Source organism: Leptonychotes weddellii, chromosome 4 (genome assembly GCF_054177405.1).
Source record: "Leptonychotes weddellii isolate Sample4059 chromosome 4, ASM5417740v2, whole genome shotgun sequence".
Taxonomy (NCBI): domain Eukaryota; kingdom Metazoa; phylum Chordata; class Mammalia; order Carnivora; family Phocidae; genus Leptonychotes; species Leptonychotes weddellii.
This window is the reverse complement of record NC_138372.1, coordinates 87,056,815-87,071,858: the sequence shown is the minus strand read 5'-3', so window position 1 is coordinate 87,071,858 and position 15,044 is coordinate 87,056,815. Positions and strand designations below refer to the sequence as shown.

Sequence of the window (15,044 nt, the reverse complement as noted above, 5' to 3'; positions counted from 1 at the left end):
TAAATTGATGGTAAAATAGAAATAGGCATGTCTTCAGCGTTGTCAGTGTTAAACATAATGCAGACACACAATTTTTCTTCTACCTAAGCTTACTAGTCAAGCTTACATAATTTCTACTAGGTGTTAAGATTATAAAGCTATAAATCCAAACTAAGAATAAGACATAAAAATGAATTGTGGGTGCCTGGGTGGCTCAGTCGTTAAGTATCTGCCTTTGGCTCAGGTCATGATCCCAGGGTCCTGGGATTGAGCCCTGCATCGGGCTCCCTGCTCCGCGGCAAGTCTGCTTCTCCCTCTCCCACTCCCCCTGCTTGTGTTCCCTCTCTTGCTGTGTCTCTCTCTGTCAAATAAATAAAAATCTTAAAAAAAAAAGTGAATTGCTTGATGTATGTCAAGCACTATAGTAAAAAAAAAAAAAAGGGCAGGGGGAGACCATGTATTTAATCTTCCTCGGTTTTTACTTTTGTGATACTTGCCTATCATGTATATGTTATAAAAATAGTCAATGGGGGGGTGCATCTGGGTGGCTCAGTCAGTTGGGTGTCTGCCTTCAGCTCAGGCAGTGATTTCAGGGTTCTGGTATCGAGCTCTGTGTTGGGCTCCCTGCTTGGTGGGGAGTCTGCTTCTCCCTCTCCCTCTCCCTCTGCCTCTCCCCCTGCTCATGCTCTCTCTCTTTCACACTCTCTGAAATAAATAAAATCTTAAAAAAAATAGTTAATAAGGAGATAACTTCAGATGATGGCTAGCTTAGTTTGGTGTTAATATCTGCCTAAAATAAAAATAAAAATGTAGGCCATTTTTTAAAAATTTCTTTTTTTTTTAGAGAGAATGTGTGTATGCGGGGGCAAGGGAAGGGCAGAGGGAGAGAGAGAATCTTAAGTAGTCTCCACGCCCAGCATAGAGCCTGATGTGAGGCTTGATCTCAGAGCCTTCAGAGCTGAAATCACAAGTCAGATGCCTAACCAAGTGAACCACCCAGGCACCCCAAATGTAGGTCATTTCTCAGTAAGATAAACTACTGAAAACATTTCATTACTGAACCTAAGTTTGGGTTTATGTATTTTTGGTATCTTGTCTTCATATGTATAGAAAATCTAAAGATACTTGAATCTAAAACATGTCATTTGCCACATTGAAAAATTATATTGTGAGGAATCATATGCCTCTAGAAATTGTGAGATTGCATATTCATAAGTTTACTAGTCTACAGGATGCTGATATATGACAGACAACAATTGTCTATGTCATAGTTTTTTCTGTAAAAGAAAGTTTATTAATGGTTAAAAATTGTAATCAGTATATGTAGATAAAACTATTAGAAACCATAAAAATACTATGAAACAACTTTGTATGCAAAGTATGCAAGGCATGAAGGATGTGTTTTTGTTTAGGGAAAAAAAGTAATTTTCTAAGGCAGACTGACTGGTTATTCCAGAATGAGAAAGAAGAAAAAATACAGGACAAAAACTGAATGGATATTAGAAAAATAGTTATAGATATGCAGAACAGGAATTATATATGTGGTCAAGTTGCTAAGGTTAAGTAGATTTATAAGTTAAAAAAATTAAACTTTAATATCAAAAGTGTACCTGATACAAAACTAGAATGTTGAAGTTTTCTTGGATTATTTGTCTACTTTTATTACGAAACTGTAAAAAGATTTTCCTTTACCTTTTATGTAATTTGCCTAGGAAACAAAGATTTTGTGTCTAATTAAAATAATTTCCCGTGCTTCATGTGTTCATCAGGTCTTTGATTATTTTTTAAAAAGATTCATTTATTTGAGAGAGAGAGTGTGTGTGTGCAGTGTGCAGGGTTGGGGGCTGCAGACGGAGAGGGAACGGGAGAGAAGCAGACTCCCTGCTTAGTGAGGAGCCTGACTACTGGGCTCAATTTCATGAACCTGAGATCATGACTCGAGCCAAAATTTCTAAGTCTTTCATTATTTTAAAAAATTGAGTCTTTGCAATATTACAAAACCTAAGATTTTTTTCCAACTATGTAATTTTCTGTATTTGCCTTTGAAATCTTTTGTCACTTTTTCTAAATGAATAAGTATTGTTTCACAGTGATCTGTTATCTTAAGTGTTTATTTTTTTTAAAAGATTTTATTTATTTGAGGGGTGCCTGGGTGGCTCAGTCGTTAAGCATCTGCCTTCAGCTCAGGTCATGATCCCAGGGTCCTGGGATCGAGCCCTGCATCGGGCTCTCTGCTCAGCAGGAGCCTGCTCCCACTCCCCCTGCTTGTGTTCCCGCTCTCGCTGTCCCTCTCTCTCTGTCAAATAAATAAATAAAATCTTAAAAAAAAAAAAGATTTTATTTATTTGAGAGAGTGAGCATGAACAGGGGGAGTGGCAGAGGGAGAGGGAGAAGCAGGCTCTCCACTGAGCAGGGAGCCCGACGCTCGATCCCAGGACCCCAGGATCATGACCTGAGCCGAATGCAGGCACTTAACTGACTGAGCCACCTAGGCGCCCCTCAGTTGAATAATTTTAAGACCGTGCATTGGACTGAGTAAGAATTTCCAGAACTAATGAAGAAGCTGATGGATTCATACAACTGCTAACCCAAGATCGAGCAGAATAAGAATTAATTACATGGGACCGAATGAACTGATGAAGATGGTTATATTTTTTTATGACTCTTTGTTTGAAACAGTGCTAGTTCTTTAATGTTTTTCAGATTTAAAGAACCCTTTTTTTTTTTTGCTCTTAAACTGTCTGTAGTTTACAACAATCTGATTATACCTTTGTGAACAAAGATGAAACAGTTTTTTCTCCCTATCTGATCCCTCCAGAATTTGGAAACTCTTAGTGCATATTATTTTCATGATATTCTAGTTATTTGTGTAAGTTGAAGAAGAATCTATTCTTGTAGCAGGATACAATTGGAAACGTTGGTTTTATTACCAAGGCTTGACTGGAATGTTATATTTGAGAGTGACATACATAGAATCTGGTTTAAGGGACTAAGGTTGCCCTTAAGAAGCCAGTGCTCTTGAAAGAACTGGCCTGCTATCTGGCTTACAGGGTTCCCAGCGTTATAGGTGGGTAAGGAATGTCACTTCCTGGCAGGCCCAGAAATCTCAGGCTATGGACCTCAAGGAAAGAGGAATTCATTCAGACCTATAGGTATGGGAAGATGAAGTCTGGTGGCTAATTCCTGGATTGGCTTCTTAATCGCAAGAGGCTTTTAAAAGTTTAATCTGAGATTTCCTTATGAAAAGTTCCAGCAAAGCAAACTCAGAAAGAGGCTGTATGGGCAGTCACTATTCTTGCTGCACCTATGTAAATAATTAGGACAAACCTAATGAGACCAGAATCCTTTTTTTTTTTTTTTAAGACAAAACCCAAAAACTTTATGTTAACTAAAATGTCACAGAAGCAACTTACACACAACTTGACAAACTTAAATATCCCAGGCTTTAAATGAGACCAGAATTCTTTTGTAAAAAAGAATTAAAAGGTTGACAGTAGAGAGAATTTTTTTTGTTTCAGTGCAAAACTATAGTGCACCCTTGTGGGTTCTGTCTTGCACATTTTGCCAGTTCTTACCAAATATTCAACTCTGGTTTCTTCCAGTGTCTGGCTATAATTTTCCAAACTAATGTTTCTAGTTTTTTCTCCCACCCTCCTGACTTGCCATCACTGAGAACTAAAACTGCCCTTTTCCTGAAACCCTGCAAACTGAAGCTGGACGACTTGATATAAACTTAAAAAAAAAAAAAAAAAATTACCACGGCATATCATAATATGGGCAACTCTTGTGCCTCCTGCTGTTTGGACCATTCACAGGTTCACCAGAACACTCAATGCTATTACCAGAGTTCAAACTGCAAACCAGGAAAATTCTTCAGATGGCCACTGCCACCCTCACTCCACCATTTAAAGATACTTGGAGCTCAAGTCTGAAAATTTCAGCTGGCTCTCCTCTGGACTCAGAAACTAGGTTTCTAATCTAACTATTAACTTTTATTTTTCTTGTATTTTCATAGAAGCTGCCCTCATTAAATGTCTGACTATTTAGCATCATCAAGCGGATATTCTCTAATGCCAAGTCCCATCCAAAGCTTTACCTGGTCCTTAATGGAAAAAAGGCTACTGAACAAGAGAATAGACTTACATTGTGCAGAGGAAGGAAGAATGCCTCTTTCCTTGAACAAGAATAAGGACTGACAGATTCTTTGCTTAACCAAATTTTAGACTCCTGAACCACCTTCTAGGCTCACCTGTATACGTTCTTGTAAAATGCAGTTTTAGCCAAGAACCCTGCTAAGTCAGTTAAGCAAGAAGCCCTCACCCTCAGTATCCGATCACACCCTTGATATCTGATTGGTTTTCTCATCTTCTGACATTCTCCAGGTGATGACTGGTCACCCAGGCCTGTCTTCAGTAAGAATCCGCTTAGCCAGAGCCCACCATATCCCTCTTTTTACCTTTTAGTGATTTTCCATCCACTGATTTTGGCTGACCACCCTGCTCCTTGGCTGTAAATTCCCACTTGCCCATGCAGGATTTGGAGTTGAACCCGATCCCCCCCTTACTGCAAAATGTCACCACAGTGGTCCCTATACCTGAAGAGAAAACCTGCACCACCTTGAGTAAAGTCTTCCTCATGAGGTTTTAACAGGTGTCATTGAATATTTTTTCCTTTTAACCCAGGGAGTTCTTCCTAGACATTTGGTGTCACAGAATTGAGATTCACTAGAATGGCCTTGGCTCATGGAAACGTGGTTTGGGAAGAGAGCGGGTAAAAGGATGGGGAATGTGGAGCCATTGATTCCTGGGTGGCATGTTCACCTCTGGAATGGAGCAGCAGCTGTGCTGCTCTCAGTTACTAAAGATAAAAGTTACAAATGGAATTTAGAGATGGATCTAATTCCCAGCACTTTGGTTCACTGGATATGTAAGGAAATGGAAACTAATAAGGAAAAGGTGAAATGTTAAGTCCTTTGGCTATTGTTATGTGTGATAGTTAAAATGAAATTAAAATAGAGCTCTGGATCAGACCTTGATGCTAGACAGAAATCAGATTTCAGTGAGTCTGAGTTTTGGCTACTAGCCTGAAAGCTGCCCCCGCAAGGGGAAAATTATGCAAAGACAACAAAGTTACCTCCAAAACCTCTGGTCACCAAGAACACCATCGGTGTATGTAGGGGGAGGGCAAAACCAAGAAACTACTGAAACCAGGGAATATTGTGTGAAGGAGTTGTTTTCATTCTGTTGATCAGTAATAATTAGTTTCCTGAAGAACCTTTATTAAAATGGATTGTGAGAGTAATTAACTTAGGAGTAGTATCTGGTTTTAAATGCTGTAATGTGGGAGACCATGTTTGGGTTGGCGCAGGGTCCACAGCTCACTATGGAGCAATCACAGAGCTCTCTGTGATCCAGACCCAAAGCAGGTTATTCCCGAGGGAACAGCCAGCCTGGTGGACTGGATAAAAGCCACTCTAAGGTCTGTTTACCCTGATAATGGGGACTGCCCAGCCGGCCCTATAAATGCCAAGCGGAACACCCCCAGTGGAGCAGATAGTATGCTTCATATATAAGCTGTATGGGATTATCTTTATGATAATTGGAATATTCATCTGCTGAATATGTTACTCCGTTGATAGTAAATGCTTTGATTAAGGGGAACTCTTTTACGTGAACACCCCATATAACCTTAAGTGCTGCGAAACCGAGGGACAGTTGGGGGAGCCTTATGTATTTGCTGTCTCAGCTTCCCCTCCCAGCTTTTATCGCTGTTAATAAAAACATTAGGTTAATTAGCAAGAGAAAGAGGAAAGGCAAAGGACAGAATCAAGGGACTGGTCTTAGCAAGGTGGAAAATTTTAAATAGTTTTTAAGAAATAAGGTGAATAAAGCAAATATCATTTGGAGCAAAACAAAGGAAAAAGGGAAGAATCATGGGATTCAACCCAGCAGAACGGAAAGCTTTGGATGGTTATTAAGAAATAGGATGAATAAAACAGATATTGATGGGGTTAAAACAGATTTTAGTATAACACTATTTAGGTTGGGCAGACCAAAGGGACCTTTTTCTGGTTCCCCCCCACCCCAACATAAAGGGTCCCAAACAAGTATATTCTATTTGCCCCAGTTTGGAGAAATTTAAAAATCTGAAGGCAGAGATTACAATGAGTAATGTGACTAGAATTGCTTGGGGCATTGGGTAGATAGATTAAATGAGCTAAAAATTGACAAAGGGCCAGGGTCCCTTGGCTTCATCCCTGGGCAAGACCCAAAGCCTTTTGCACAAGAGTGGGTAAAATGGTCAGGAGGTGGAGAAGGAGAGTTCCCAGGATTTCCTTGATATGGGACCCTCTTGCACTGTGGTCCCAAATACCAAAACCCATTGATAAAGCCCTGATGCAGTTGAGAGAACATAAACATGTAAGGGTTGATAGGATTTTGAAAGTTGGAATGTTTAAACAAGGCTTTATGTAAAGAAGTCATGTCTCCTTTACCTGAATGTTTTATGGTAATGAATTATGTCTGGCGTGGGGAACATTTTGCCCTAGTATTTTAAAACCAAAACCTGTTAAATAAGGTCCTAATGGAGGCTACAGTTGGGAATGTAAGGTGAAAGTTTGTGAGAATTGGTGTGTTTGAACAGGTTTTTACCTGATTGTATTAGGGAGATGGACCTTATATCTGACTGGGGAATATTTCCTTTACCTATTATTGTAAAACAGAAGTCAGGTAAATCCACCTTTCAATATTAATTGGATACACTAAAGGGGAACCAGTAAGATTGCCCAATCCCAGACAGTGTAGAAGTCCCAAGTGCTCGTATGGACAGATTCTCTGTGCGATAGTGGACTGTAGTGTACCATAGACTGGGGCTTATGGCAAAAGCCTGTGAGTGCCTCCCGGCAATGACTTACTGGTCTTTGGACTAGAGAATTCCCACTTGAAGGGCAATTATTGCCTTGCTAATGGACAGTAATTGAAACAGCTACTGTGACTAAAAGTCATAAAAATAATCTTGAAAACTGAAATTCTCATGATGTCTTGCATAATGTCAGATAACACTTCAATAGGTAGGGCAGTGCCCAGAAGAGTTCTGTAATAAAATGGAAATGCAAGGAGGAGCTACTCAAGGGAGCCTCTTTCCCCCTAAGACTGACTTGGGAGCTGTGTGAGGAGCTGCTGGATTCTGTTGTCACATGGGCATTGTCCTATAAACAGCTTATAACTGACCCAACAAAGAGCTACTTGGTTTGTGGATGGCAGTTCCAAGGTGAACTTCCTCTTTGGAAGGCCACCATTCTGATTGGAGGAGGTAAAGACAAATTAGCTTAGTGGGCTGAATTGCATGCTGTTTTCCTAGCAGCATGGATGAATTGAACAGTGGTAAAAGCCCCTGTGTTTGGGTTTTTACTGTTTCATAGGCAGAGGCCAGTGGCTTGGCCATATGGCTGTGCAGAAGAACAGTGGAAACCCGGCCTGTTAAAGGGATGCCCACCTAGGGCACAGCCCTGTGGAAATCGCTGCCGGAATTTGAAGTGTGCATTAAGGTAGGACATGTTGATGCTCATCAGAAGAACCCTTTTCAGGTTTGTAAGGCAGTTGGAATCAACAGGCAATATCCCTGTGTGCTTGCTTGAGGTGGTCACCTGGGCCCATGACATAAGTGGGTAATGGGGCATGCAGCAATGCAAAGATGACCGAATCTAGACATAATCCTCTTGTACCTTCTGAGGCACAAAATGCCAGTAAGAACTGTTTTATCTGCAAGCAAAATAGAGATTGTAGATGGCTAGGTGGCCCATTCCCATTGGGAAGGCCCTGCATATAGGTGGCAAGTGAGACTGATGCTGTAACTGTGATAGGTTACAAATGGGTCCTGATAGGAGTAGACACTGACTCTGGACTGGACTTTGCTTATCTGACAGTAGATGCAAATGCTCAGAGTGCTAAAGAAGAACTGGAAACAGAAGATAATTGTAACAGTTTGGATGGCTAGACCAAGGAATATACAGCTCATAGCGTCCAACCCATGGGCGGAGAGATGTCCTCCTCAGAGTACTAGTTTAATAGAGAAGTGAGTGGGCAATGAAAACATTGGTTGTGTAGAATGGGAGGTAAAGACCTGAACGTATGGGTTACGTTCATGAGCTCATGAGAGTGCTCTCATTCATCGTGAGGTGGGGCTAAAGGAGTGGCCCCACCAGGCAGAGTCCTCTTTTTTTCTGGTGGATCTGGGGGGAGGGGGTGGCAAAGGATGCTGGGATGACTCTGCAGTTCTTACCAAGGGAGGAGTATCTTCGTGTAATGACTGTACTTTTTCTTTCTTCACATCACCTCAACTTTTTTCTTTTGTGCTTGATACACTGGTCATAGGACCAGGGCTGCATATACAAAGTGCTGAAAACAGGGATGATTCCTTAGCAAGAAACTGTATTTTTAAGCTTGGGTTAGAATCCTAAGGGCCTGATGGGGTGGGTTGTGCCTTCGCCTTATCTGGCAAAATTGAGGTTAAGAGTGAATGCCACTCTATTGCTTGGTGGTAAGAATAGCCTAGTGGTTCTATATCTATATAACCTTTCCCCAACTGAATGGAGAGGACTGAGGGGGAGGTGGTACCTACTAGACTCTTATTGCTGTTTGCAGTCTAGGTCAGCACAGTAGCCGAACCTGATGTCTCTTCCAAAGCGGGGAGAGTTGGGGTATAAGTGGAGAGAAGGAGCAATAGTAGCTGAGGGTAAAGGAATGAATAAATGGGTTGGGTAATGAGGGAAATCCGATGTTAACACCTCAAAAGGGGCTCAGAGTAAGATCTCATCTCTGTTATACCAGATGCCTGGCTGAAACTGTGTTTGCCTACACGACTCCTGCTTTTGTCACCTCACAAGATTGGAAGCCTGTGAACATGAGTGGCCTTGCCTGGAAAGCATTTTCATGTGAGATGATGATGGACTAGTGCAAATATTAATGACTGAATGGCATTCTAATGTGTCAGTATCTCTTGAGTTGTATATCTTTTTGCTTTAAGAGGGTCTGTGGCCAGAGACCAACGTGGGCTGTGAAATAATATAAAAAATATATATTGGTCTCTGACCCTGGTTGGTGGCACAGAGCTCCTGAAGTCCTTGAAATTTCCAAGTGATTAGAGCATTGGGAGCATCTTGTGCTCTAATACTTGTTCTTTGACTCTGACTCCTGACATAGTGCCTACTACTTATACTTAACTTTTGTGTCTGTGATATTTTCACCATACTTCTTTTTTTTAATTTTTTTTTTTAGATTTTTATTTATTTATTAGAGAGAGGGGTACCTGAGTGGCTCAGTCAGTTGCACGTCTGCCTTCAGCTCAGGTTGTGATCTCGGGGTCCTAGGACTGAGCCCCGCTTCAGGCTCCCTGCTTGGCGGGGGGCGGGGGGGAGTCTGCTTCTCACTCTTCCTCTGTGCTTTCTCTCTCTCTGTCTCTCTCTCAAATAAATAAAATCTTTAAAATAAAAAAAGAGTGAGCGAGCATGAGCTGGGTGGTGGCAGTGATGGTGGTGGAAGGACAGAGGGAGAGGGGGAAGCAGATTCCTTGCTGAGCAGGGAGCTCGATGCAGGGCTCAGTCCCAGGACCTTGAGATCATGACCTGAATCAAAGGCAGATGCTTAACTGACTGAGCCACCCAGGTGCTCCTCACCATTACTTCTTACAGAGAAGTGAGATGGGCTGTGGGGCTGAATTGGGGGGTAGTCTTCAGGGACTGAACTCTTAACTTGTAGGGTCTGCTCTAATTCCCATTAATGTTGGAACTGAATTGTGGGACAGCCAGTTGGTGTTGGAGAATTGGTTGGTGTGTGTCGGGGGGAATCATACATCTGGTGTTAGGAGTATTGTATATATGAATAAAGGTAGGAAGAAGTGGAATTTTTCCTAGACAGAAACCTATTTAGATTCTGTCTTTATGCTTCTCTGTTATCAGAAAGTCTTTCAAATTTTGTTTGGTTATTCAGAATTTGATTGGATTGTCCATGGGTGCTAAGCTCTGTATCACATTATTCTGATTTTACACACACACACACACACGCAGGAATTGGAGGACCATATGTATCAAATTCTTGTTTTGCCAAGTGACACCATTAGGACCCCTATCCTCCAGTTATTTGTTGTCATGGTCATTTCATGACAGCACCAAAAAATTAGGAAGTACATAATTTTAGAAATAAGGACAATTCTGTAGATTAAATATATTTAGCTTTATGGAAAACTTGTAATCTTGTCCTTCCTATTTTCATTTCACTGTGGACTGGTAAAAACTTTATCATGGATCAGTATTGGGGAATCACTGCTATATTAGATTAAATTTCATATGTACTTAGTTACTTCTAGTTTCTTTCTTGTCTCTCTGTTTTCGTTATGGTAACTTTAAGACTTGTTTGCATTTGTTCTTTTAGAATAGTTGTGAACAGATGAGTTCTTTAGCATACAAAGAGGACATTAATTTATATTGAATAACTCTAGGAAAGTCCGAATTTGCATGTGACTCGAGCTTTAACCTCTTTAGCTGCTGCTCTGTGTAAGTAACATGGGCAGAATGTTTTCACTGTTAGTTAACAGGTGGAGTCAGCCTTCATCCTTTCAAAGGTCCAGAGCTCACTACCAGTGACTTGAGTGATGTCAAGGAAAAATTGCATAGCTTTGTCAATACTTCATATTTCCTTTCTTTTTTTTTTTTTAAAGATTTTATTTATTTATTTGAGAGAGAGAGAATGAGAGAGAGCGAGTACATGAGAGGGGGGAGGGTCAGAGGGAGAAGCAGACTCCCTGCCGAGCAGGGAGCCCGATGCGGGACTCGATCCAGGAACTCCAGGATCATGACCTGAGCCGAAGGCAGTCGCTTAACCAACTGAGCCACCCAGGCGCCCCCTTCATATTTCCTTTCTAAAGGGGCAGATAGGGGTTCCTGGGTGGCTCAGTTGGTTCAGTGTCTGCCTTCAGCTCAGGTCATGGTCCTGGAGTCCCGGGATTGAGCCCTGGGCCAGGCTCCCTGCCCAGCAGAGAGTCTCTTTCTCCCTCTCCCTCTGCTGCTCCCCCTGCTTGTGTGCGCGCGCTCTCTCTCTCAAATAGATAAAATCTTTTAAAAAAAAAATAAAGGGCAGTTAATTTGTAGTATCCTTCCTTTCTACGTTTATTGTGATACTGCTAAGGATAAAGATACACTTTGGAAAACATTCTTAGGTTTTAGAAAGTGATATGTTAGGGAAGTTGATTTGAGGGCCTTTAAGTTCATTGCAGATGTATGTATGTTTTTCTGAAAATGAACTCTCAGCCTTCCATTGTATGTTGTGAAGAAAACTGTGAGAGGCAGAAACATAACACTGACATAATTTGATACTCTAGTTGGATAATCTCGCTGGAATGTGAAAAGAACTTTAATTGCTTTAAACCACAAGGTGGTGAACTGAAAAGGAGTCCTTTTAAAAACAGTGCAGATGTGATTTCCTTTCTACTAAGGTCCCTCATTTATTTATTACTATCAGCCTTTATTTTCTACTTCCTCCATCCATTTTGTTGTGTCCGTGTTATTTTCACCATACTTCTTAACAGAGAAGAAAGATTGGCTGTATGGAGCTGAGCATACAGTGAGTTTAGAAAGCTGGTTCACTCTGTGATCAAACCTAGGTAGGACTTCTCTTGGCTTCTCGGCTTCCATAAGGCAGAAATCAGAGGCAACTCTTCGTGCTCTGGATAATATTACCCTGTTCCAAGTCAACACTTCAGAGTAAAGAAGAACTGGAAAGATTCCCTACGTCTTCATTCCTCTCACCCTCACATTCTCCCCACCAATCAGTATCTGCCATGAGACCATCAGCACCAGTCTCATGCCCTTGATTCTTGTTTACACCGGTCTCCACAAGCATCTCAGGACTTTGAGGTTATCTCTGCTCTCCCAGAGACAATCCCAAATCCTTGGCCCTCTTTTTGTCTTTAGCAGGCATCATTTTCTGACATGCTACATATTTTACTTTGTCTTCTTTTCAGTAGATTGTAAGTATCATGAGGCCCTGGATTTTTGTCTGTTCATTGCTGTAGAGAAACAGTGATCAGCAGTAAGTACTCAAAATATTTGTTGAATGAATGTAGTAAATAATTGAATCAAAGTGTGTGGTTGTGTCTTCTGAGGAGGGAGAGATCAAGACAAGTTCAAAGCAGTCTTTTCTCATTTGCTTCTCTGGTCTTTTATATATTTTATTAGATGGTTTCTTTTCAAGGCACCTCATTTTTCATAGTAAACACTGTGAATGAATCAGGGTATTAGCTAATTACTTGCATTTTAACATCATCTTTTTCTTTTTAACAAAAAGAAAAATTCTCAATATAGGCACATTAAGTTACTGCTAACTCTAGTTCTCATCTTACTCTGTGTGGGATGTTTTGTTTGAGTGTACCAGAAACTTTTCCATGCACAAATAATCTTCATTTATTCTGATCATCTTTGTTCTTATAGGGCTTTGCAGCATCTCTTAGATATTTGCTAACTATTAGTGGATAATCAGTTGCACACAGAGTGTCATGGCTTGCAGCTGTGGTTTGAGGAGTTTTTAGCCTGCACAACTTCATTCCAACCTGCACAGCAGCTACCTGTTTCTGGAGTTGGGATACTTGAGAAGACATTTTGTCTTTCACATACCTTATCTTTACAGACGCTAGGAGAAACACCAGTTTTATTCTTCGACAGAAACAGACCTACTGGTAAATTCCTAAAGTACATTGGGGGGAAAGGGAATAATATGCTACCATAGTGTTTCCAGAATCTAACATATATTGACCTTGGCTTGCATACTGCTGTTACAATGAATCTTTTCACTTCCAAAAATCATTTCAAAGCATATACAGTGTGTTTTTCTTTCATTGCATTAAAGATTTAACATATTTCATCTTTATCCTGGTCTACCTGGGGGAGTGGTAAACAGAAGATGTGATCCCATGAAATCTTTAGCAATCTTAGGCATTTTTGGTTAGTTCAGAAGGTACCTAAGAAGAAAGCCTACAATGAGTGAGCCTTAAGAAATCTGAATTAATACATTATTTGCTGCAGATCATTTAGGGTTGGTTGTTAACACAGGTCTACCCTGAATTATCTTGATATTTTACATGGAATCCAGCATAAGGTAACAATTTAAACTTCTTTTGGCACTGTGAGAGTACCTATCTTATCACACTTTACCTAGCACTAATTATTGTTAAAAATTTTGGTTTTTATCATTTGGTAGAAGGAAAGTGTTTTGATTGCTTTTGTTTGTGTAGTCTCTTTGGTTAATTAACTTTACTTCCAGTGCTTGCCTTGACCTGAGTGGCACTTAATTTTAGATGTTGGAACCACTTGGAAAGAAGAGCCACAGTGTGCTCTTTATATCCCTAAGGATTTTTACCTTCAACCTCTGCCCTTTCTGATAAGATCTTGCTGGGTGTGGAAACAATAGCTAAGGGATTAGGAATAAAACAAGGCTGTAACTGCAAAGAAAAGAAACCTAGGGTCATTAGCTTTGCTATGGACTCTCATACCCAAGCCCAAATCCCACTCCTCTCCAGTGAAATACGTAGTCAAAGGTTATCAAAGAATCAACTGATATGTCTTGCTGCATTTATCTACGAATGCATTTTAAAAATCTCATTTTGGGGCACCTGGCTGGCTTGGTCAATGGAACATGCAGCTCTTGATCTTGTAAGTGTGAGTGCCATGTTGGGTGTAGAGATTACTTAAAAACAAAATCTTGAAAAAAAACAAAAGTCTTATTTCAAAAAGCATATATAAATTATGAGAGGGCATATATACTCATTTAAAAAGGGCAAAACAGAGATGTATTAAATAGAAATAAAAGCATCCATTTCTTCCTTTACCCTTTTATCCCACCCTCCTGTGGTACAAATAGGAATTTTTAGAAAAAATTATTTCAGTGAGAGATAAGAGCGTGTGCGTGCACACGTGTGGCATTATGGGGGGCAGAGGAAGAGGGAGAGAGAAACCCAAGCAGACTCCCCATTGAGTGCAGAGCCAGATGCGAGGCTCGATCTCACGATGCTGAGACCAGACCCCAGCTGAAACCAAGAGTTAGGTGCTCAACCGACGGAGCTACCCAGGCACCCCTGGAATTTTTTTTTTTAAAGAGAGAGAGAGAGTGTGTGCACCAGGGGAGGGGCAGAGAGAGAAGGAGAGAATCCCAAGCAGACTCCGTGTGTTGAGTGTGGAGCCCATGTGGGGCTAAATTGATCCCATGACCCTGAGATCATGACCTGAGCCAAAACCAAGAATCTTGACGCTCAACCAACTGAGCCACCCAGGTGCCCCAGGAATTTACTTTATAGGAGTTTCATCTTGATAGTGAATAGAATTTAGTGGCATCTCGGTGCCAGTGAGGCTTTAGTTTAAGCTCATTCTATAAACTCCAAGAGGGAGCATATAAACTCCAAAAATGTCTGTTTTGTTTATGTCTGCTTAGTGTGTTGCCTGACAAATGGTAGGTGTCAAGTCTTTGTTGACTCACAGATTTATTGTAGGGCAAGAAAAGGAAAAGAATTGAGAGAATCTTAACAGAGCATCCTCTGGCCACAGGCTTTGGGTTACTAGATTTCTGGACTAGTGCAGTGGTTCTCAGTGCCGACTGCACCTTAGACTGTCACCTGGAGAGCTTTTACAGAATACCAATGCTTGGGCTCCACACTCCAGTGATTCTGATTTGATTGGTTTAGGGTGAGACCCCAGCATCAGTACGTTAGAGTCTTCCCTTAGGATGCCTGCAGCAGTGATGGAGAACCACTGAACCACAGACAGGTGTTGCTTATTGAATGTTAATTGAGATCTGTGCTTTCCTTAATTCTTTGAAAGTCCTTTATGCTTTGAAGGACACATTTTTATAGAGAATATTGTCCTTATGTTTCATTATATTAAAAATATTTTGCATTTCTTGATATACAACATATATATTCAGCACACGGATATTCAAAAACTTACTTGTATATTAAGATAATCATTTCTTCCTGATGCTAGAAAATACATTCCCCTCATCTTTGGTCCATGACATTTTATATGG

At 40.7% G+C, this 15,044-nt stretch overlaps 1 protein-coding gene and 1 long non-coding RNA gene across 6 annotated transcripts in view; one reads left to right on the top strand and one right to left on the bottom strand.

The window, feature by feature from the left end:
• LRIG2 (leucine rich repeats and immunoglobulin like domains 2) overlaps positions 1–15,044 on the bottom strand; it is a 63,547-nt gene that overhangs the window by 43,623 nt on the left and 4,880 nt on the right. The gene's annotated exons all lie outside the window — the stretch shown is intronic.
• LOC145720863 (uncharacterized) lies at positions 9,197–12,301 on the top strand. Its single transcript, XR_014144094.1, has 2 exons — positions 9,197–10,652; positions 10,872–12,301. It is a non-coding gene; the product is annotated as an uncharacterized LOC145720863 (long non-coding RNA).